The sequence below is a fragment of the Bos indicus x Bos taurus genome, chromosome 3, assembly GCF_003369695.1.
Source record: "Bos indicus x Bos taurus breed Angus x Brahman F1 hybrid chromosome 3, Bos_hybrid_MaternalHap_v2.0, whole genome shotgun sequence".
NCBI lineage: Eukaryota > Metazoa > Chordata > Mammalia > Artiodactyla > Bovidae > Bos > Bos indicus x Bos taurus.
This window is the reverse complement of record NC_040078.1, coordinates 100,661,647-100,687,221: the sequence shown is the minus strand read 5'-3', so window position 1 is coordinate 100,687,221 and position 25,575 is coordinate 100,661,647. Positions and strand designations below refer to the sequence as shown.

Here is a 25,575-nt window from a genome sequence, read left to right as displayed (position 1 = left end):
ATATAGTAGCTTTGGTTGTGTCCGACTCTTTGTGACCCTTTGTACTGTGGCCCACCAGGCTCCTCTGTCCATGGAATTCTCCAGGCAAGAATACTGCAGTGGGTTGCCATGCCCTCCCCCAAGGGATCTTCCAGACCCAGGCACTGAATTTGGGTCTCCTGCATTACAGGTGATTCTTTACTGCTGAACCATGGGGGAAGCCCCATATATACGTATGCTGCTGCTGCTGCTAAGTCGCTTCAGTCGTGTCCAACTCTGTGTGACCCCATAGACGGCAGCCCACCAGGCTCCTCCATCCCTGGGATTCTCCAGGCAAGAACACTGGAGTGGGTTGCCATTTCCTTCTCCAATGCATGAAAGAGAAAAGTGAAAGTAAAGTCGCTCAGTCATGTCCGACTCTTAGCGACCCCATGGACTTCAATCTACCAGGCTCCTCCATCGATGGGATTTTCCAGGCAAGAGTACTGGAGTGGATTGCCATTGCCCTCTCCATATATATGTATACATACATATATATGTATATATATATACATATATGAGTGTGTGTATATATATATCAGTTCATTTCAGTCACTCAGTCGTGTCCGACTCTGTGTGACCCCATGAACCACAGCACGCCAGGCCTCCCTGTCCATCACCAACTCCCAGAGTCCACCCAAACCCATGTGCATCAAGTCAGTGATGCCATCCAACCATCTCTTCCTCTTTTGTCCCCTTCTCCTCCTGCCCTCAATCCCTCCCAGCATCAGAGTCTTTTCCAAAGAGTCAGCTCTTCACATCAGGTGGCCAAAGTATTGGAGTTTCAGCTTCAACATCAGTCTTTCCAATGAACACCCAGGACTGATCTCCTTCAGGATGGACTGGTTGGATCTCCTTACAGTCCAAGGGACTCTCAAGAGTCTCCTCCAATACCACAGTTCAAAAGCATCAATTCTTGGGCGCTCAGCTTTCTTTATAGTCCAACTCTCACATCCATACATGACCACTGGAAAAACCATAACCTTGACTAGACGGACCTTTGTTGGCAAAGTAATGTCTCTGCTTTTTAATATGCTGTCTAGTTGGTCATAACTTTCCTTCCAAGGAGTAAGCGTCTTTTAATTTCATGGCTGCATCCGGTAAGTGGCCTGAGGTGACCCCTAAAAATGGTGCGCTATTCACTTGACCCAGAAACCCCCACAAAATCATGCAAATTAAGAGGTTCAAATCTTTGTGTTCATTTTAAGAACACTCGTGAAACTGCCCAGGCCATAAAGGGTATGCATATCCGAAAGGCCACCAAGTATCTGAAGGATGTCACTTTAAAGAAGCAGTGTGTGCCATTCTGTCGTTACAATGGTGGAGTTGGTAGGTGTGCACAGGCAAAACAGTGGGGCTGGACACAGGGTCTGTGGCCCAAAAAGAGTGCTGAATTGTTACTACACATGCTCAAAAATGCAGAGAGTAATGCTGAACTTAAGGGCTTAGATGTAGATTCTCTGGTCATTGAGCACATCCTAGTGAACAAAGCCCCGAAGATGCAGCGCAGGACTTACAGAGCTCATGGTCGGATCAACCCCTGCATGAGCTCTCCCTGCCACACTGAGATGATCCTTTCTGAAGAAGAACAGATTATTCCTAAACCAGAAGAGGAGGTTGCACAGAAGAAAAAGATATCCCAGAAGAAACTGAAGAAACAAAAACTTATGGCCCGGGAATAAATGCTACAAAAAATAAATGCAAGTAAAAGTAAAAGTGTTGGTTGTCTTAAAAAAATAATAATTTCATGGCTGCAATCAGCATCTGCAGTGATGTGTGTATATATATATATTTTGCCACATAGTGCAGCATTCAGAATCTTAGTTCCCTGACTGGAAATCAAACTTGTGTCCCCTGCATTGGAAGCACAGAGTCTCAACCACAAGTCCTCCAGGGAAATCCCTATATTCAGAATATTTAATATTTTGATAGGTTAAGCAATATTGAATATAATTTAAAATACTGTTTCATGAAAATGTTCTTCTTGTTAATCACTACTGTACTTGCTTCTGATGAATTATTGCCAGTTATAATATACAAAATGAGTTTATTTTAAGCAATACCCTTCATGAATATGGTCCCGATACTATTATAGTTCATTATAGTTCATCATCTCCTGGGTTCTGCATACTTTTACTGGCCAACACATGTGTTGGTGACTCAATTCTCCTATTACCTTTCTCTGTTCAACTAGCCATGAAACTGGTTCATACCGTGTTTTTTTACATCATCTGGCCCTCACTTAAAGCAGTAATTACATCACAGTACTAATTTGCTGTGGTGAACACAGTTAACCAACTCATCAACAGCAATTGTCCCCTTCTTCATATTAACTAGCTGCAACAGGTAAAGTAATTCAATGTGAGTATAAAGCAGATGTGGAGAAGGCAATGGCAACCCATTCCAGTACTCTTGCCTGGAAAATCCCATGGAAGGAGGAGCCTGGTAGGCTGCAGTCCATGGGGTTGCTAAGAATTGGACATGATTGAGTGACTTCACTTTCACTTTTCACTTTCATGCATTGGAGAAGGAAATGGCAACCCACTCCAGTGTTCTTGCCTGGAGAATCCCAGGGACAGGGGAACCTGGTGGGCTGCCGTCTATGGGGTCACACAGAGTCGGACACGACTGAAGTGACTTGGCGGCAGCAGCAGCAGCATAAAGCAGATTTCCCAGAGCAATGAGTATCTTAACCTTAGGACTTGCTAACCTAATAGCAACCTGTCATAAACTTATAAACCATTAAAGTTAAACCTGTAAACTATTAAAGTTAAACCTATAAACCATTAAGGTTAAACCTATAAACTATTAAAGTTAAATTAGTTCAATTCAGTTCAGTCTCTCAGTTGTGTCTGACTCTGTGACCCCATGGACTGCAGCACGCCAGGCCTCCCTGTCCATCACCAACTCCCAGAGTATACTCAAACTCATGTCCATTGAGTCAGTGATGCCATCCAACCATCTCATCCTCTGTTGTCCCCTTCTCCTCTGTCTTCTCCTCAATCTTTCCCAGCATCAGGCAGGGTCTTTTCAAATGAGTCAGCTCTTCACATCAGATGGCCAAAGTATTGGAGTTTCAGCTTCAACATCGGTCCTTCCAATGAACACTCAGGACTTATATCCTTTAGGATGGACTGGTTGGATCTCCTTGCTATACAAGGGACTCTCAGGAGTCTTCTCCAACACTACACTTCAAAAGCATCAATTCCTCAGCGCTCAGCTTTTTTTATGGTCCGCCTCTCACATCCATACATGACTACTGGAAAAACCATAGCCTTGACTAGACTTTGTTAGCAAAGTAATGTCTCTGCTTTTTAATATGCTGTCTAGGTTGGTCATAACTTTCCTTCCAAGAAATAAGCGTCTTTTAATTTCATAGCTGCAGTCACCATCTGCACTGATTTTGGAGCCCCCCCAAAATAAAGTCTCTCACTGTTTCCACTGTTTCCCCATCTATTTGCTATGAAGTGATGGGATCAGATGCCATGATCTTAGCTTTCTGAATGTTGAGCTTTAAGCCAACTTTTTCACCCTCCTCTTTCACTTTCATCAAGAGGCTCTTTAGTTCTTCTTCACTTTCTGCCGTAAGGGTTTTGTCATCTGCATATCTGAGGTTATTGATATTTCTTCTGGCAATCTTGATTCCAGCTTGTGCTTCTTCCAGCCCAGAGTTTCTCATGAGGTACTCTGCATATGAGTTAAATGAGTTAAACTAAAGTTAAATGCTTTAATGTAATTGTAACCACAAATACAATCATAGAAATAAAATCCCAGGGTCGTATTTAGTTATGAGTGCATCCAGATAATTTTTAAAAGATTTATGTTAATTTTTTAATTGTCACTGAAAGAAAAACAGTACATTTAACAGCTCTCAAAGAATACTTGAATCCTTTAATTTACAAAATTATATTAGGGATACACAAAGGCCTACAAATCCCAACAGAAATACTGTTATCAAGGAGATGTTTGTTAGAATTGAATACAGCTGCAAGTAACAGACAACTCAAATAACAAACTCAACCAAATAGAGGATTAATTTTTCCCATTTAATAAGTCAGCAGTCCAAGGCTGCTCTCAGGAACCCCGAGTTTTCACTTTCTCTTCCCAAATCTCTAGCATGCAGCTTTTATTCTTACAATTACCTTATAGTCACAAAATGTCTGCTCTACCTCCAATCTTATACCTACACTCTAGGCAGGGAGAAGGGAAAAGGCAGCCAAAAGTAGGTATGAACTCTAAAGGGGGAGGCAAAGCATTCCCAGAAAACCTCAGTTTATATAGTATTTGCCTGAGTATGTGCACGACTGCTCCTAGCTATAAGGGAGTCTGGAAATTGTGTCTATTAATTGGGCATACTGCCAATCCAAACACAATTGAGATTCTGTTAGGAAGGAAGGGAGGGAGGGAGGGAGGAAGGGTATTAGATAGGCAACTGACCTTGATGAATAGGACAATAGAAACAGGATTCTGACTGTAGCCATGTAACAATGTTGAAATGCTAGAAAAAGAGACTAAGTTATATATTTTTCCTACTCTTGCTACAGATGGCAATTTGTTTTATTAAATTGCCAAATTTCTACATTTTCAATCAGATTCCAAACCTTAAATTCATGTATGATTTGATATCTGTTATTCTTCCATGATTATCCTGTTTTATGTTAAGCTGTTGGTCATAATTAAATGAGGCAAATGTTTAGAATATCAAATTATTGATTTTAGGCTCGAGTTTTCACCCCTCCATACCTAACTAAAAATCAACATCAAAGTTGTTTCTTCTCTCTCTCTTTTAAATGTTTATTTTTTTGGCTGAAATGAGTCTTAGCCGCCACATGCAGGATCTTTAATTGTGGCATGTGAACTCTTAGTTGTGGTATATGGGCTCCCGTTCACTGACTAGGGATTGAACCCAGGCCCCCTGCACTGGGAGAGCAGTCTTAGCCACGGAACTACCAGGGAAGTCCCTGATTTTCTTTCTCTTCCTCCATCATCCTTCTCCTCCAATTTTAGGAGAGCTGGAATAAACACACAGATACATCCAGACCAGAACAGTAAAGCAGAAGGAAGTGCCTAAACTGGATCAACCATGGTGCAGCTGTAAGTTAGACTTGTAGAGGACTTGCAACCTGTGTTCATAGAATTAAAATTGGTTTTCACCTCTAACTACCTTGTGTATCAGGAACTAATACTCAAATCCTCATCCACTCCAACCAAATCTTTATAAACATAAGCACTTATCAGTTATTTCTCAACTGCAGTGCCATCAACATACCACAGTGCCATCAGCATCCTGAGTCTGATAATTTTTTGTTGGAGGGAGGGGCTGTCCTATACATAATTAGATGTTTAGCAATATCCTAACCTCCAGATGCCAGTAGCATCCCCTCCAACACATTGCCAAATGTCCCCTGGGGACAAAACTGCCACAGGTTGAGACCCTCTCAGCTAGAGAAAGTCAATAAACAACTTGAAGACTCCTGGCCTATCTAAACTTCTGGTTCATTTATCCTGGCTGGTAGGGTCTTCTCTGCCTGGAAGCAGGGAAAAATACATTTTATTTCTTTCATGTATTCATACTTTATTTCTAGATATCTTGGCCAAAGCTTCCAGAAAAGAGTGCCTTGCTCATCAGAAGAATGGCAATTAGGAGAACGATGATGTTAAGGCCAGAAAGACTCACACCCATTGTAATGACTCTTTTGGCTTTTTTTCTGAGCACTTCTCTGTCAGTGACAGCTGGGAAAGGGAAACAAAGGATTAGAGGATCAGAAAGCACACAGATGGAAAAGGAGAGCTCTACCTCTGGGCAAGGCTTCACTGATTCATTCCTAGCCTCAACCACACCTCTAACCACAAGCTGGGGTCCCGCCTTTCCTGGAGTCCTTAGTCATGTTCCCCTGACCCTCTGCAAGCTGTAATTCTGCAACTAAAGGCATGTCCACATTCTTTCCTACCACCTTCCCCCGAGGAACAGCAGGGCTGACAAGCAGACCCCGGTCGGAGGACTTGTAAGACCAGAGCTGGATAGGAGGCAGGGCCATCTCAAATGTTTGAACCATTTGGCCACTGACCTAAGAGTCTAGCTAACCTGCTTATAGTGTGTAGTTTACCAAACCAGAATAAAAGTTGGCCCTTTCTGGACTTCCCTGGTATTGCAGTGGATAAGAATCTGCCTGCTAATGCAGAGGACCTGAGTTCGATCCCTGGTCAGGGAAGATTCCCCATACTGTGGAGCAACCAAGCCCATGTACAAGTAATGCCACAACTGCTGAGCCTGCGTGCTGCAACTACTGAAGCCCGTGCACCCACAGTCTCTGCTCCGCAACAAGAGAAGCCGCTGCAATGAGAAGCCCGTGCACCACAGCAAAGAATAGCCCCCACTCTCTACAACTAGAGAACGCCCATGCACAGCAACGAAGGTGTAGCACAACCCCAAATTAAACTAATTAATTATTTTATAGCTGACCCTTTCTGATTCTGAAGTAACATAATAAACAGATCTTAAAACATTTCTCCCTCCTAAGTCTTCTCTTCTTCAATGTAAGTGGTCCTATTTCCCTAACAACTCCTATGTGACTTGATTTCCAACCCCCTTGCTGATATCTCCCCACAGCATTTAGCCTGGCAAGTATTCAGCATAGTGTTTCTTATCTTGACACACAGGCCCTCTACCCATCTGATGTCTTATCTCTCCTTCCTCACATACAGCACAAGCCGCTCTAACCATAAAGCACTGTGTGCAATCCGGAGTATATCATGATGTTACAGATCTCCCATATCCTGTTTGGTGATTCTTCCTTGCCTGTCTCTTGCTTATCTCTCAGAATTGGGCTAAAGTGTTACCATTCGGGGATACCTTTCCTTACAAGCTCTCCATTCTCAAACTGATTTTCTGTGCTTCTCCCTCTTTATTTCCAGCATGCTGCTGCTGTCGTGTCCAACTCTGTGCGATCCCATAGACGGCAGCCCACCAGGCTCCGTCCTTGGGATTCTCCAGGCAAGAACACTGGAGTGGGTTGCCATTTCCTTCTCCAAAGCATGAAAGTGAAAAGTGAAAGTGAAGTCGCTCAGTCGTGTATGACTCTTCGCGACCCTATGGACTGCAGCCCACCAGGCTCCTCCGTCCATGGGATTTTCCAGGCAAGAGTACTGGAGTCGGGTGCCATTGCCCTTTCTGCACCTTAGGCTAGCAAGATCAAATATAAAATAAAAAACAGCCTTCCCAAGTATTTAGTATTACTTTCTGAGTTCCCTGGGGGCAGAGAGTATTATGAGTCAGCTCCATTAAAATTGTATCAACCATATCCACTCTGGTCTGAACAGTGGCCTGGAAAACTAACAGGATAGAGCTTCACTTTTATTTAAAAAATTGAAATATACTTGATATACAATATTTTGTTAGTTTCAGGTGTGGTATATAGTGATTTGACATTTACACATGTTATAAAATGGTCACCATGATATCTAGTTACCGTCTGTCCCTATACAAAATTATTATAATGTTATTGACCATATCACTTATGCTTCATATTACATCCGCATAGCTTATTTATTTTCCAACTGGAGCTTTGTATCTTTTAATCCTCCTCATCTATTCATCACCCACCTCCCTTCTGGAAGGCAATTATTTTCTATACCTATGAGTCTGTTTTTATTTTGTTTATCTGTTTGCTTTATATTTTATTTTTGGTAGCGTCCTATTTCCTCGACCAGGAATTGAATCCAAGCCCCTTGCAGTGGAAGCACAGAGTCCCAATCACTGGACCACCAGAGAAGTCCCTCTTTTAGTTTTTAGATTTCACATATAAGTGATGTCATATGGTATTTGTCCTTGTCTGATTTATTTCACTTTAGCATAATACCCTCTAGACCCATCTATGTTGTTGCAAATTGCAAAATTTCATTTTTATGATTAATATTTATAAATATATATCATACATATCATAATATATATACCACATCTTCTTTATACATTTATCTATCAATGGACACTTATGTTGCTCCCATATCTTGGCTATTTTAAATAATATTGCTATGAATGTTGGTATGCAGATATCTTTTCAAATTAGTGTTTTTGTTTCCTTAGGGTAGGAGGGAGCTTTACTTATACGGAATTAACCTGGGCATGAGAATTGCATTGTGACTTCTGTCCTTCTCCTTTCCAGAAAAAAAACTGCACGCATTTTTTTAAGTATATAAGAATTGGGCCCCTAGTACCTTAGCTGGGAAAGGCCAAAGTGGGGATTTTTTTGGGGGGGGTGGCGGGTGGATTTTCACTGGAGAGTTTTGTGGTTGTTGATGTTTTAATATTTATTTATTTATATTTATTTGGCTGCATTGGATCTTAGCTGCCACATGTGGGATCTAGTTTCCTGACCATGGATCAAACCTGGGCCACCTGCATTGGGAGCACAGTTTTAGCCACTGGACCACCAGGGAAGTCTCTCTCACTGGAGAATGTTTTCATCAGTGTGTGTTATAAACTGGATTTATTACCTCAGACCCAAGAGGGTTTCCACATGGGGCCTGGCCAGGGAGTTCCAGAGCTCTAATTAGCTACTAATTGGCCATTTAAGTATCAATAATAACAGCTTGGTTTGTCCAGTGTTCAGATCCTAAAATATTTCATCTGATGAAGAAACTGTTTTCCTTCCTAGTATCTTACAGGCAGTCCAGGCTTATGTTGAAACTTAGTGTTTATTTACTCTTATTTCTGGAGACCTTGAAATCTTACTATCCTATCACCCCTCAGAAATGGACTTCAGTATCTCTCCTCTAATAGAACACAACCAAGCAGCTTAGCTACAGTCGGTCTATGACTAAAAGGACAGCCTTATCGCAAAGGCTTATCTGTCAAGTCCCTTAGAAAAAAGAAATCAGATTCCCAAAGTCCAGCACTAGCAGAGCCCAGGCAAGTCACCTTCAAGCCCTAATGAAGTGGGAAAGGCACCAGAATATACCCAAGGCTTTGGGTATATCCTCATCCTTTTTCTGCTGGTGAAGGAAATCCAGGCTCCAATGCAGGTATCTGTCATAGCTGTGGCAGAGCTGAAGGAGAAATGCCCATCCCATTCTGGGCTCTGGGCTCAGGGCCAGTCTCCTCCCTCATCATATACAACCTTGATCCAGAAGCAGGAACTGGCACCTGGGCCTTCTGAGGCCCGAGGAGTTTGATCTTTGAATCTGAATGAACTGAACACAGCTAGTGCCAAACCTGCTTTTGGTGACCTCCTTTCTGTTCTTTGTTTTTTTTCTCCACTTAACAACACACCCTGGAAACTTTTCTACAACAGTTACGGATCTACTTTATCCTGTGGCTGTATCGCCTTTATTGTGTGGATGCCAGTTCCCTTCTTACGAACACTTGGGTAAATTTTCTTTTCTCTAAACAATATAATAAACCACCTTGTCACTTTTATTATTATTATTTCCTTTGACTAAATTCCTTAAAATTCCTGGATCAAAGGGAAAATCAGAAGAGATGCACGTTGAAATTTTAATATATATTACCAAATTATAGAAGGATTATACTATTTTGGACTCCCATCAACAACAGTGTGTGAGTAGGTCCCTTTTTTCACACTGTCTCCAACACTGGGGCTGGCTTGATCTTTTTCTTTGTTTCTTTCGCTTTTATTTTTTTACCGGTGGCCCTGGGTCTTTGTTGCTGCACAAGGGTTTTCTTTAGCTGTGGTGAGCAGAGGCTACTCTTTGTTGTGATGCACAAGCTTCTCCTTGCTATGGCTTCTCTAGTTTGGAGCACAGGCTCCAGGCACATGGCCGTTGATAGTTGTAGCACACAGGGTGTTGCCCGGAGGCAGGTAGAATCTTCCCAGACCAGGGATCAAGTCTGTGTCCCGTGCATTGGCAGGTGGATTCTTATCCACTGTGCCACCAGGGAAGTCCCAATCTTTTTAATTTTTTCAATCTGACAGGGAAAGTAATCTGCATTTCCTTCATTGCTAGTGTATTTAAATAACCTTTTTATAGCCATTGTTCTTCCTCTATTGGGAACCACCCTGTTAAGAATTTTGTCTATTTTTATCAAAATATTCTTAATTTATTTTCTATCAGTTCTTTACAAAGTAGTACTTGAATCCTTCAACCATTAAATGGTGCAGACTCTTTTCTTACTGTCATTTGTCTTTTTGTTTATGCTGTCTTTTGCTGCAATTTTCACTTTTATCTGTGAAAACTGTCAATATTTCCCTTTACACTTTCTAACTTTGGTTTTAAAGTTAAGGAAAGCCTTTCCCACCCCCAAGATAGTGCAAATATTCTCCTATTTCTTCTTTTAGTATTTTTAAGATGTTTCTATTTTATATTCAAGCCTTTTTTTGTTATTTATTTCTTTTTGGCTGTGCTGTGCAGCTTGAGGGATCTTAGTTCCCTGACCAGGGATCAAACCCTGGCCCCTGCATTGAAAGCTTGAAGGTACCAAGTCCTAACCACTGGACCACCAGGGAATTCCCATATTCAAACTTTGAAACCTCCTGAAATTTATTTTCGTGTCTAGTACAAGGCAAGAGTCTAAACTTTATCTTTTTTTCCAAATGGTTAGTCAGTTATCTCAGACATTTTAGTGTGGTAATTAAGGCTCTTTATGAACTGGTCTTATCCTACCTCTCCAGTTGCATCTCCCACTTTTCTCCCTGGAACTCTGTGCTCTCTTTTTATCAAATTACATGTAGTTCATGGAATTAACATCCTATTTCACCCCACCACAACTTAACACGTGTTAGTTTCTCTGCCCAGACTGTCCTTCTCCAGCTCCCTTTAGCTCCCTGACCAACAACTATTTCTTTAAAAATTCTTTATTTATTTATATATCTATTTGGCTGCTCTGGATCTTTTAGTTGTGGCACACAGGATCGTCAATCTTCACTGCAGTAGGCCTGATCTTTAGTTGCAGCATGTGGGATCTAGTTCCCTGACTAGGGATAGAACCCAGGCCCCCTGCACTGGGAGTGCAGAGGCTTAGCTACTGAATCACCAGGGAAGTCTCCCCAACCAACAACTATTCAGTCTTCCAGAAAATTCCTGGCACATGGTAGATATCATTAAATGCTTGTCAATTAATAAATCAATCACTTCTACCCACTTTTAGCACAGAGTGGCCTCTGTGGTAGACATGTGCAATGGAAGGATGTAAAAATTGGGAAGTGAAGTTGACAGGGGAAATCCGAACTGCCGTATGACTTAGACCATCTGCTTCCTGCCGTGGTTCTGCTCTTGCCTTGTCAGGCCTGCCCACAGTACTTACTCCTCTTCCCCACCCTTTTCCAGTCCCAGACCAATAGTTTCAGTTAGCTGCAGCCTCATTCCCGCCACTGAACTGCAACATTGATCTTTGTGCCTGTGTATCTCTGCCCTGATATAAGTACAGCTGGAGCGCTGCATAAGTATGTGTGCACATAGTTGTGTGAATGTGAGAGAGAGAGAGAGGGAGAGTGCAACCCTTCTGCAGAGTCCTTTTCCATTCAGGAGTCTTGCTGTCTTTCTAAGATCTAGGGAGGAGTTTCAGCATCTTCACCGGTTGGGGAGGGGACTATTGGAAACCACACCTGCCTAGCCTGCAAACAGTCTATTGTGAATACAAACAATAATCACAACCATTCACCAAATCCCTACTATATACTATCAGACATTTTACTTCCATTGTTTCATTTAATCCCAAAACATATCAGCAAGGTAGATATTAAAATCTCTATTTCAGGACTTCTCTGATAGTCCAGTGGCTAAGACTCAATGCAGGGGGCGTGGGTTGGATTCATGGTCAGTGAAGTTCTGCATGATGTGCAGTGTGGCAAAAAACCCCCAAAAAACCCGGTATTTCATAAATAAGGAAATATGCCCAAGATCACACAAGGGGTACAGGAAGGGTTTAAACACAACTGCATTTAAACAACACTTGTAAAAATGAATAAATAAATAAACAACACTTGTTCTGGTTAATTCACAACCTGTATAGTTGGGCAGCCTCAAGGTTGGAGGTTCAGGGCTATGAGATTCCCCGTTCCCCAGCCTGACATTCCAGACACTCCACAGCTACTATCCAGCTTCTTCTTCTTTTTTTTTTTTAATATTTTAACTTTTTACTTTATATTGGAGTATAGCTGATTAACAATGTTGTGATAATTTCATGTGAACCACAAAAGGAGTCAGTCATACCTTTGCAAACTCCCCTCCCATCTAGGCTGCCACATAACGTTGATCAGAGTTCCTTGTGCTATACGGTAGGTCCTTGTTGGTTATCCATTTTAAATATAGCAGTGTTTACACATCAGTCCTAAACGCCCTCGCTATCTCTTCCTCCCATTCTTCCCCCTACTATCCAACTCCTTGAGTAGTACATTTCTGTGCACACTCTCATTCACTGATCGAACAACCTTTCTGATCTTGGTGAAACAGGCACTCTCTGAAATTAGCCGCATTTTTTTTGGCCTCTCCACAAGGCTTAAGGGATTTTAGTATACTGATCAGGCAAACCCAGGGCAATGAAAGCACGAAGTCCTAACCACGAGAATTCCCTGAAAGTGAAAGTCACTCAGTGGTGTCCAATTCTTTGCAACCCCGTACTATACAGTCCATGGAATTCTCCAGGCCAGAATACTGGAGTGGGTAGCCTTTCCCTTCTCCAAGCGATCTTCCCAAACCAGGGATAGAACCAAGGTCTCCCGCATTGCAGGTGGATTCTTTACCAACTGAGCTATCAGGGAAGCCAACATTTTTAATCCTATCTTCATTATTTTGTTATTTTAAGCAAGTCACTAAGCCTCTCTAACACTCAATTTACCCCACTTTAAAATAAGAATAATAATACGAACATATTGGACTACCAAGAGGATTAAACGAGATACAGGGGATCAGGAGGCATCAATCACTTTAAAAAGTATTTGTCAGGGAAATTCCCTGTCAGTCCAGTGGCTGGACTCTGCTTTCACTTTTGAGGCCCTGGATTCAATTCCTGGTCAGGGAATTAAGATCCCTCAAGCCATGTGGTGCAGCCAAAAGAAAAAGTATTTATCACTGTGCCCTCCGATCTGAGGCAGATGACCGATGCTCTCTTGCCTACTCAAAAATGTTGCTATTGCAATTATTTTCTCTTTCTCCTGAACTGTCAGTGTTTCTCACTCTGATGGATCGGCACATAACCTGCCATACTAGTGTGTCTGACAATTCAGGGGGAAAAATATCCCACCTTTGACTTCATTACACATCCAACTACCATCCCATTTTGCTATAGCAAAATTCCTAAGTTACTTATATCCACTTTGTCCACTTCCTCACCTCCAGTTCTTTTCTTAAATTGCTGTAAATGAGCTTTGTCTATACCACTTCACTGAAACATCTATTGTTGAGATCGCCAATGGCTGCCATTATGCCAAACCAGTAGTCAAGCCTCATTCCTCATCTTAAATGACATGTTGGCAGCATTTGTCCTGGTTGATCATTCTTTCCCTGAAAAGCTTTCTTTACATGACTTCTGGGATTTTTCGTTCTCCTGATTTTTCTTTCATATTTTGGTTGCTTTTCCTGGGTCTTTTTCCTGACTTCTAAATATTGCAGGGCCATCCAGAAGAGTGTCTTTGTTCTTCATTTCTCTTATGTCTCATTCATTCCCTAGGTGAGCTCCTCCAGGTTCAAGATCTCAGACATCATTTATACAGTCCAAACTTCATCCTTGGGCTCTGCACTCTTATACCCAAAGCCTCCTTGGTTCCCGTCTTTTATGCTATATAGACATTTTAAACTCAGTTGTCCAGAAAGAACTCTTTTCTCCCTACCACTCACATACTGCTTTTCCAGGTTTCCCCATTTAGGAAAAGACATCAACATTTGCCCAGTTGCTCAGGTCAAAACCCCAGGGTAACCCTTTATACCTCTTTCCCTTCTTATCTATCAATAATAATGTTGTCCAGCAGTTAAGACTTCAAGCTCCCAATGCAGGGGACCTGGGTTTGATCCCTGGTCAGGGAACTAGATCCTTCATGCTGAAACTAAAAGATGCATGCCACAACAAAGATCAAAGATCTTGCATGCCACAGCTAAAATCCAGCACAGCAAATAAATCTAAAATAAAAGTAATGATAACTCAACTGGTCAGCTCTCTCTTCAAAATGTATGCCAAATCTGACCACTTCTCACCACCTTATTACCTCCACCCTTTTCTAAGTCATGATCATCTTAAGAATGGTTTACTTTTAGAGTGTCCTAACTGTTCCTCACACAGCAGTCAAGGATGCAGGCCTGATGCCTAGGCAAGACTTACTTGGTCACTGCAGCCCAGGGAATTTTTATTAGGGAATCCTAGCTCAGGGGATCTTACTAGCATTTACTCAGAAAGGACTAATATGTAAATTAGAAAATCAATATATTAATTCACCATGGAAAGATTTCTTTTCAAGGATGCATATATGTTCCTGCCTTCCCTCCAGAACACTCTCTTCTTAACATTAAGAAATATAGAGGACTTTCCTGGTGGTACAGTGGATGGGAATCTGCCTGCCAATGCAGGGAACACGAGTTCAATCCCTGGCCCAGGAAGATTCCACATGCCCCAGAGCAACTGAGCCGGTGCACCACAACCACTGAAGTCCAAGCATCTAGACCCTGTGCTCAGCAACAAGAAAAGCCACTGCAATGAGAAGTCGCAGCACTGCAATGAAGAGTAGCCCCCACATGCCACAACTAGAGAAAGCCCTAGTGCAGCAAAAAATAAATAAATAAATAATTGTTTAAAATATAGAAAGCATAACACTACTAAGAATTTTGCTTTGATGTATGTGGAATTAGGGAAAAGGCCACGAAATGGTTCCAAGGACTAATTCCCTCCGAGTTAAGGAAAACAATATAGTCTCTCAAGTCCACCAAGCCCCCAACAGAAGTGCCTTGGCCAGTGACTCCTTCCCTTCCATAGTAATTTAACATCTTGATTCCATTGTCGTTGTTGTCGTTGAGTTGCTAAGTCATGTCTGACTCTTTGTGATCCCATGGCCTGTAGCCCGCCAGGCTCCTCTGTCCATGGGAATTCCCAGGCAAGAATACTGGAGTGGGTTGCCCTTTCGTTTTCCACAACCCAGGATTGGAACCTGACCCAGGGATGGAACCCGTGTTTCCTGCTTGGCAGGCAGATTCTTCCCCAATGAACCACCTGGGAAGTCCAGTTATTGTCATTCAGTTCAGTTCAGTCACTCAGTCCTGTCCAACTCTTTGCGACCCCATGAATCGCAGCAAGCCAGGCCTCCCTGTCCATCACCAACTCCCGGAGTTTACTCATGTGCATCGAGTCGGTGATGCCATCCAACCGTCTCATCCTCTGTCATCCCCTTCTCCTCCTGCCCCCAATCCCTCCCAGCATCAGGGTCTTTTCCAATGAGTCAACTCTTCACATGAGGTGGCCAAAGTATTGGAGTTTCAGCTTTAGCATCATTCCTTCCAAAGAAATCCCAGGGCTGATCTCCTTTAGAATGGATTGGTTGGATCTCCTTGCAGTCCAAGGGACTCTCAAGAGTCTTCTCCAACACCACAGTTCAAAAGCATCAATTCTTCGGCACTCAGCTTTCTTCACAGTCCAACTCTCACATCCATACGTGACCACTAGAAAAACCAGAGCCTTGACTAGATGGACCTTTGTCAGCAAAGTAACGTCTCTGCTTTTTAATATGCTATCTAGGTTGGTCATTACTTTTCTTCCATGGAGTAAGCGTCTTTTAATTTTATGGCTGCAATCATCATCTGCAGTGATTTTGGAGCCCCCCAAAATAAAGTCTCTCACTGTTTCCACTGTTTCCCCATCTATTTGCCATGAAGCAATGGGACAAGTTATTGTCATTAGAATGGTGTTAATTAAGTTGGTCCTTAGGTACGCTATGACAGATTATAGTTTGTTAGAGTTTTAGCAGAAGTTTGCAATCCTGGTGCTTTTTCCCTTTGACTTTGGAGACAGACAAGGATTGTTCACTTTATTCTAGTAATGAAGTACCTCCCTAACTCAGACTCTTATAACACAGGCTTGGGCCTTGTGCTGTTTCTGATTTCTAACCAAAACTGCATCTATTTTTTATGTTTTACCCAATTGATCTTCCCAATGTATTCCTCTAATTGGTTTGTTGTTTGTTTTTTCCCACTTAGAAACCTTTACTATCTCTGCAAAGTCCAAACTTCTTGGCTAAGCAGACAATGTTCTATATGAACCTACTCTCCAGCTGAAATGGCCCTCTGGCTAAACATACTTTGGTTCTTCTTGTCAACCTGACTTTGCTAACTAATGTTCGAGAATGTTCCCTCCCTCCATTTCAGCCTATTAAACTGATACAAACATCATGGGAAAATACCGTCTCTAAAGTAATAGCTTTCAATCTTTTTCTAACGTATGTCCTATGACTCACTTTCCAAACACCCTTGATCCCACTATTACAGAATTTTTTAAAAAATTTATTTTCCCCAGGAACTTCACCGGAGGTCCAGTGGTTAAGACTCCAAACTTTCAATGCAGGGGGTGTGGGTTCCACAGCCAAACAAACAAAATCTATTTTTCTCACATTCACAAGCATCATGGAGAATAAACAGAATTTCTATGAATTAAATCACAAACAAATAAATAGAATAATTATTTTAGTAGTTTAGACTACAGCACAATTCAAACCATAAACACACACTCAGAAAAACCCATAAACACGAAAGTAGGAAATAATTTCTCATATGCTATAATAGTGACTGTCATTAAGTAATTGGACTGTTGTTTTTGTATTTTCAAAAGTTGCAATAAGGGGCTTCACTGGTAGCTCAGTGATAAAGAAGCCACCTGCTAATGCAAGAGACACAGGTTTGATCCCCGATCCGGGAAGATCCCATATGCTGCAGAGTAACTTAGGCTGTGCGCCACAGCTGTTGAGCCTGTGCTCTAGAGCCTGGGCACCACAACTACTGAAGCCTTCACACCCGGGAGCCAGTGCTCCACAACAAGAGAAGCCACCAAAATGAGAAACTGGCGCACCAGCTAGAGAGTAGTCCACTCCCCGCAACTGGAGAAAAGCCTGGGAAGCAACAAAGACCCAGCACAGCCAAAAATAAATAAATAAATAAATAAAATTACTTTTTTAAAAAGTTGCAATAAACATTGTAAATAAACTATACTCCAATACAAATTATTTTTTAAAAGTCACAATGAAAATATGTATTGGTTTTATAAAGAAAGCACACTATTTTTTTTAAAGAAAAGAAATACCTAAGTATGATATCTTTTGTTTGTTTTTTTTTTCTTTCAAGTATTATATCTTAGTTGAGACCACTTGAAAGTCAGACACTGAGACTAGGACTTAGGTACAGATCATTTATTTGGGAGACGACCCTAAGAATTAGAAGGAAGGGAGTGGGGACATAAGACAGAAAAGGGGAAAGGATTAATACATCAACTACTTAATACTATGGACAACCGGAATCAATCCATGTAGGATTCTTCTGAAAAACTCTGGAAACCACATATCAAAATTATCCCAGTGACGGCTGGGGAGGCTGGAGTATTACCCCCAGGCCCCTTCTTTCCATTTTCTGAGGGTTTCCTCTGGAAACCATAACTCCCTCACACTTTCAGATTGCAGCTGCACACAGCTGAGCTGCCTTCCACAGCATGGAGAAAGCCCTGGGGCAGCAAAGCAGAGAGACAATGGTACACGGTTGACGCAGTAAGTTACTGACCTCAGTCATGTTAGATCAGGCAGGTTGAGGCATTACACAAATCTCCTACAACAAGAAAGACAGAATAATCGTTGGAAAGTTCTGTGCCCAAGAACTCACTTCTATTTCCAGCTGATGGTAACCATACTAGTGCCTAGAGGTGTGTGCCTTCTGTCAGTGGTACTCTCAAGAACCACTGACCTACGAAGGCCCGACTCTAGTCGCTGCTAATCCCTACTAGTTTGTTACTCCTTTGAGTGCGTGTTGGACCATGCTGCTGCTGTTGCTATGTGCAAACAATTTTCAGAAGTTTATTCACTGATCCCTTAGTATGAACCAAACATCATGCTTAGCAGCAGGGTCACAGAGATCAACAACCCACTGCAAGAGGCAAAAGAGTGTCCTGGAAAAAGCTTCCTTGCCTTTGTGACTTTGGAGTTACAGATGAAGGTTGCAAGAGTTCCATTTACTGTCAAAATCATTTAGCCTCTTCTCAGCTGCAAAAGGGGGATAATGGTCCCTACTTTCAGGGTTGTTGTGAAGATTAAGCAAGGTAATTTCTATGAAATATTCAGTACAGTGCCTGATACATATAAAAAGAGCCCAATAAATATTAGCTATTGTTTTGCTATTTAAAATGGTAGCTAGAAATTCCCTGGTGGTCCAGTGGTTAAGACTTCATGCTTTCACTGCCAGGGCTCAATTTCAGTCCTTGCTCAAAAAACTAAAATCCTATATGCCTCATAGTTTGGCCAAGAAAATTAAAAAAAAATTTAATTAAACAATAAAAAGATAGCTAAAGCAAGCTTCCTGAATCGATCTCTGGCCTCAAAGAGATGGATGGTCCCAGTGCTGTGGGTAGCATAGGATAGAGCACAGTCTTAGTTCACAGTGAAATATGGTACAGTGGAGTCATGCACTGGTGCACTGTCATGCTGGGGAAATGAAGGGATTAGAGCTTGAACCTAGATTGATGAGGAAGGAGTCTGCCTGGTATAGTTCTGAGGGTCTGATGCCAGCCTTGCTCCCTCAGCAGGGTCTTAAATTGGGTCACAGGATCCAAGGAGCTGAGGAAGAGAATGATGCCTCCAAATATAAACCCAAGGACACTCCCAGTAGCTACTGTGGCAGGGAGTCTCACTCTTAGGGAAAATTAGTCAAGTCTTATCAAGCTGTATCATCCATTTGCTGGAAGTTTCTGCATCAAGGGCTGGTTTCTGAGCTGTCCAGTGTTTAGAAATGATTCTGCCCTTTAGGGACATTCATAGATTGGAAAGAATTCAGATGTTCCTTAAATATACCCTGCCCTGTACTATTATGTCACTAGAGGGTCAGCTCGAGAAGGCAAGGTCTTATTTATGGTATCCCCAGCGACCTAGCAGAATATCTAGCACATGGTAGGGGCTCAAGGCTCAATAAGTGTTAGTTGAATGAATGACTGCTGAATGAAAAAGCACTCAGCCATGAGCACGTGAAGGTGAACCTAGATTTAAGGTCTCCCTCTCCTTCCAAGAATTCTGACAGATAAGCGGTTCGCATCCAAGAGTTTGAGAGACCCTGCTGAGGGCCTCGCTTCATGATCTTGTCTCAGGTTCCTTTCATCTAGATAAGGTATTTAGGCCCCTGCTTCTCCTGGCTACAAGTTTCCGGAGTGGCTTTTTATTGCTTTGATTTGCATAAGGCTCCTCAGTGAACTTGAACTTTGTTCTTGAATTCTCAGATAATCCAATCCAAAGTAAGCAGGAACTGCCAGTAAATTAGCCACTGGTATAGATAGACTCAGAAACTTGGAAAGAGTTCATTTCCTCATCCCTCTGACCTGACCACATTCCTCTCAGATTCTATTATAGACACTTGCCAAATGCTGAAATGCTCGGTGAAGCAGGGCTGAGAACTTGTCCCTCCCACCTAGTAGTCCAGAGTGGGGCACGCCATCCCCATTCCTAGGAGACCCCTCTTACTTTCCAACTCTTCATCTGTTTGAGCCTTGTCTCCCCTGCATTCCATGATGCTGCCTCTGTGCACCCATCTCGTGGTCTGCTTTCCACCTCTTTTACTTTAGCCCCTCTGAACTGTGAACCTTAAAGCCAGAGGACAAGTCTGATCCATTTTTGTGTCCTTCTTTGCACCTAGAAAAAGACTAGGTGCTATAGTCTGAATGTTTGCCTTTCTGCCTCTCCATTCTCATTAATATGTTGAAATTCTAGTACCCAAGGTGATGTGGTAATTCCCATGGGGTATCTGGGAAGTGTGTAAGTCATGTGAGTGGAATGCCTTATAAAATAGGCTCTGGAGAGATCCCTTGCTGGTCTGCCATGTGAGGCATACAATAAGTCTATGATCCACAAGAGGGCCCTTACCTGATCATGCTGGTCCCTGACCTTGGACTTCCATCCTCCATTGCTGGGAGCCAGCACAGGAGATCCCACCTATGACAAGGTCATGCGGAGGAGACCTGAGAGGCAAGGCGGATCAGGACTCAAGGGGCTCCCCTGGACCTGCTCGAGCATCGACCCCGAAACCAAAGTCTGTCTGTCTACTGTTTACTATATTATGCCTTTCACCAACTCTTCTGACATTAACAGGGGGCTATCCCCGACCACCTTTCTCTGAAGAAAATCAACTTAGGGCTCTAGTTAATAAGTCTCCTGGGCTTGAAAGGAGTATTTCAATTCTAACCCCTCTGTTAGCATTTTAGCTTGCTTGGCAGGTTTATCCATCCTCTTGCAACTAACACACATGATTGTTTACAACTTCCCAAACATGAAAGGCACAAAAAGCCTAAAGCATTCTAAAAGTCCTAATGGGCATAGAGCCCTTTGAGGGGTGAGAAATTATTAGATAATACTGATGGAGGGCTTCATTGTTGAGCCAATGTTTGCTGCCAAGTTTCCTTATCCCTTACCCATTGTGTGCCTGGGAGTGCATTAGTTAATATAGTTAGAATGTAGAAAAACAAGTAGTAGCCTTGATAATAGCAACATAAAACCTTTGAGTTAATAACTTCTTTCTTTGTTGTAACCCACTGCACCTTTGCTCCATAAAATGTAACTTTATTTAGTACTTTCTGAGGGTGACACTGATTGGAAAAATAAAGAAAAAACACTTTAAAGGAAAAACAAGTTTTCTGATTGACCAGCCTTTATCAGGAAAAGGTCATAAAATGTCAATAGGCCTCCGGGCCAGAAGATAATGTACATAATATAAGACACTTGCAAGTGGAAAGGTATGCAGAGAACATCCTGGTTTCAATAAGGGTTAAACAGATGTAATTTTTGAGCTGACTCTACATGACTTTGTATCTTTCACTTCTGGAAATGTGTAACTCAGAGTATAAAAGCCCCTTTTGAAAATAAAGCTGCGGATCCCACTTCACCAGAGCTCTGGTCTCTGTGTCTTTCTTTCTCTTTCTCTCTCTCTCTCTTCTTTTTTCAGGCAGATTCCCTGGAACACAGAGGCTCTCTGAGTCTTTTTTGCCCGGGCTTCTAAGACCCAATCGAGAAGGTGCTCTGCATCTTCACCCCACAGAGAGGGCGCCTGTGGCCTCTGTGGACAGGGCAAGTCCCGTGTCAGGGACTTTATTGGCTTTCTGTGTTAACCAAGGAACATCAGCCTCTTTCTCTCTCCCTTATTCTTTCTCTTTATTTTTATTTTGACCCCGGACCACCAGGTCCCAATCCATTATAAGACCCGTGTCATCTCTCTCTCTCCAACGCCGTCCTTCCTGAGGGTACCCTAGGATCCTGCTGGGGCTGGACCCCGGCACTCTATAATGGTTGGCAATAAATTTCTCCTGTTTGTAAATCACCCAGTCTGCCGTATCTGAAGCAGTCTGAAAACAGACTAAGATAGTAGTGCTTAGTAAATTCTCAGTAAATGTTAGCTAAAAGCATGATTCCTCCCATTATTCTCTCTCTTTTCATAGCTTTTCCACTTTCTTCCACTGGACCCTTCCCTTAGCACAAGTTCATGTTCAAATTCCCCATATTGTGAAAAACTCTCCCTCTATCTGCTTTTCTCTCAAGCCACTAATCCATCACTTTCCTTCCCTTCTTTATTTTCTTGAGAAGTCTGCCCTCTGATTTTCCACATCTTAATCTTCTCTTCACCCCTAAATCCAAGCCATCTGGCTCAGGATTAACCAACCATTCCACTGAGCCAGCTCTCCACAAAGTCACCAGTGATTTTCATGCCAATTGAATTCAAAAGTTTCTGCTGTGAAAATTAGAGAACATAAATGTAAAGAGTATGGCAGATAGTAGATGCTTAGTAAAATGGTAATTGTTTTTACCTGTCTTAGTTTCCCTAACATTACTCACTTCTGTTATCTCTTTTAAATCATTTTCCCCTCCTTCTCACCACTCATTGTAAAAGGTATATAGTTTTATCCTAGCCTGTTGCCCTGGAAAACCAAAGCTCAGGGCAAAATTTACATGCTAAGGCTTATTGTGATGTTCAATAAACAATATTCAGGGCAAAAATAAGGGAAAATCAGGAAGGAAGGGAAAGAAAAGTAAAGGTGGTGTGCTGCAGAGCTAGCCACAGATTTATAAGATACAGCTAATTGCTTAGTTATATAGGACTGAGAGATCATGTAAAATGCCTGTATCATGTCTAGGAATCATTTCTCAGGGAGAGGAAAAGAAAACTGCTGACTCTTCCCTTCTATCTTGCATGGGTCAACTTCCTTATACCATGTGTGTGTGCTAAGTCCCTTCAGTTACGTCCGACTCTGTGTGACCCTGTGGACTGTAGCTGGCCAAGCTCTTCTGTCCATGGGATTCTCTAGGCAAGAATACTGGAGTGGGTTGTCATGCCCTCTTCCAGGGGATCTTCCTGACCCAGGATCAAACCCACGTCTCTTGCGTCTCCTGCATTGGCCGGCAGGTTCTTTACCACTAACACCACCTGGGAAGCCCTGAATGAAACATTAACTGCCTTGTACTTCCAGATTATATCATGGATCCGCAAGGCAGTTTTGAGAGATTGATCTCAATCCATAGCAAGTTATTCAGCTTATTTTGGAAGTGGTGTTGAGTGAGATTTTCTGTGGATCTGGTTAAGTCAGATATGAGTGTCATAGCTGCTGCAGCTCCTGCTATAGCAGGTGCAATAAAGAAAGTACAGAAGTCTGGCCCACATACTTGGGGAAGCTGAAGCAGACTACTGCATCAGGAGATAGGCTCGCTGTAATGACTAGCTCTCCACTGAGTGGAGAACAGGAAGCAGGTGGCTCCAAGTGAATCTGGAGAGGTATTCGACTGGATTCAATACAAGAGCTATGTTTCAAAAACTTGATAAACACAGAAGAAAGACAAAATAACCTATTCATCCAGAAGTCAAAAGCAATGCTGCGGTTATTTTGGTATTGCAAAAGACTGGTATTTTCCAGTCTTTTTCCTTACACATATAGGTTTTTCTTTTTTTTTAATTTGAAAGGATTTTCTTACTTTCTGATTGGAGTGTAACATATGGAAAGTGAACAGATTAAGTGTATAACTTGATAAATTTTCACAAATTCAATGTTTCTTTTTAAATTAAATCAAGAAATAGATAATTACTATCACCCCACAAGTTTCCCTTCTTGCCCATTTCCAGTCACTATGTCTCTAAGGGTAATCACTATCCTGACTTCTAACAAAATAGATTAGTTTGCACTGGTTTTATACTTTATAAAAATGAAATTATACAATATATATACACTTTCATGTCTGCTTTATTTCACTCAACAGTTAGTTTGGCAAATTTATTCTTGTTGAGTGTAGGAGTAGTTAATTCCTTTTCACTGTTGTATAATATTCTATTTCCAGCATTTCTATTTAGGACATTTTGGCTCTTTTTCTTTCATGCCATTGCATTCTTTTTTTTTTTTTTTACTTGTAATATTTTTACTAAATTCATATTAAATGAAAAAAGATTGCTAACATCATTTATATAATATGCATTTTGAGAGTAAACTCAGATAAAGAATTTTCTTTTTTTAATTAATTTATTTTTAATTGAAGGATAATTGCTTTATAGAATTTTGTTTTCTGTCAAACCTCAACATGAATCAGCCATAGGTATACATGTATCCTCTCCCTCTTGAACCTCCCTCGTGCCTCTCTCACCATCCCACCCCTCTAGGTTGATACAGAGCCCCTGTTTGAGTTTCCTGAGACATACAGCAAATTCCCATTGGCTATCTATTTTACATATGGTAATGTAAGTTTCCATGTTACTCTCTCCATACATCTCACCCTCTCCTCCCCTCTTCCCATGTCCATAAGTCTGTTCTCTATTTCTGTTTTCCCATTGCTGCCCTGCAAATAAATCCTTCAGTACCATCTTTCTAGATTCCATATATGTGCATTCATATACGATATCTTTCTCTTTCTGACTTACTTCACTATGTAAAATAGGCTCTAGGTTCATCCACCTCTTCTGAGTCAGTTTGGGTTTATGGGAAGCTAAAGATTGTTTCTGATGGTCTTAGGGAAGGATTGTTCCTCACTCATTTGAGAGCTCTCAGAAGTTAGTTCTCTGAAGAATGTGGTAGTTGATATGAAGGCTAGAAGTGTCATAATCATTTGCCACCATGAGGAGGTCAACTTCAGGATGAAGATGTGAGACTGAAAAGCAGAAAGAAGAAATGGAGAGAAAATGGGATCCTGATGACACTGTTGAGCTGCTGGATCAAACCAGGCTTGAAGCCTGTCTATGTAAGCTCATAATTTTCCTTTATTGTTGAAGCCAATTTAAATTAGGTTTTCTGTTAAGGGCAACATAGAGTCTTAACTTATCTATGGGTCAGTACAGGGAGCTTTGGGAACACAGAAGAGGGGCACATAACTCAGTCTGAGTCAATCAGGGTGAGAGAACTAATTCTTAGGTAGATTGTAAGGAGTCTGGGGCCCTCAATGAGGAAGGGGTCTGGGGCCCTCAAAGAGGAGAAAGGGGTCCAGGGTTCTTGAGGTAGAGAAAAGGACAAACATTTTTTCTACATTCTTTTGTCTTAATCACAGATAATGTTTTTTCTTTATGCCCAGAGCTAATGGCTCAACAGTATGTTTTTCCTCAAGCTCTGTACTAATGATTATATAATAAAAATGTATCTTGCTCTGTACTAATGATCATATAATAAAAATATATCTTGCTCAAGGACATGTTTCTTCTTCTTAACAAGAACCTTCTGACTAATCTTGTTATTTTCAGAGATATGTTGTGGGAGTGGGTCTGATAAGACCTTTCTATTGTCCTAATCTTGTTAATTTAACATGTATATTGTTGGAGTGGGTCTGGTAAAAGTATATAAGGCCTTGATAAGACTAGCAAGTGGGGCATTCTCCATCCCCCTTCTGATATCTATTTCAGAAACTTTTTCTGTCCTTTTTCACTGTAATAAAACAAAAGCTCTGAGTAATCAAACCTTGTCCCCGATCCTGAAGCTGAATCTTCTTCTTCAGAGATCACAAATCTGACACAGTTTGCTGTAAGCTGTCAAGGGGAGGCTTCCTCAGTAAAGATGTTTTGGAAGTAGCGGATATTTAAAAGAAAGTGTGTTGTAGGTAGGAAGAGCATATGCAAAGACCCAAAGTGAGAGAAGACATGGTGTGTTTGGGAAACCATTCACCATCCTCACCATCCTCATATGTACTCAAGCTGGAAACCCAGGAGTCATTCCAGTGTTTTTGTTTTTATTAAAGTATAGTTAATTTACAACGGTGTGCCAATCTATGCTGTACAGCAAAGTGACTCAGTTATACTCATATGTACATTCTTTTTTTATATTCTTTTCCATTGTAGCTTATCATACAATATTGAATATAGTTCCCTGTGTTATAACAGAAACTTGTTTTTTAATCCATTCTAAATGTAACAGTTTGCATCTACCAACCCCAA

General features: G+C 41.6%; 1 pseudogene; it reads left to right on the top strand.

Moving 5' to 3' along the window:
• Positions 1-1,130: 1,130 nt before the first annotated feature.
• Positions 1,131-1,714, top strand: LOC113890521 (annotated as a pseudogene).
• The last annotated feature ends 23,861 nt before the right edge of the window (positions 1,715-25,575 follow it).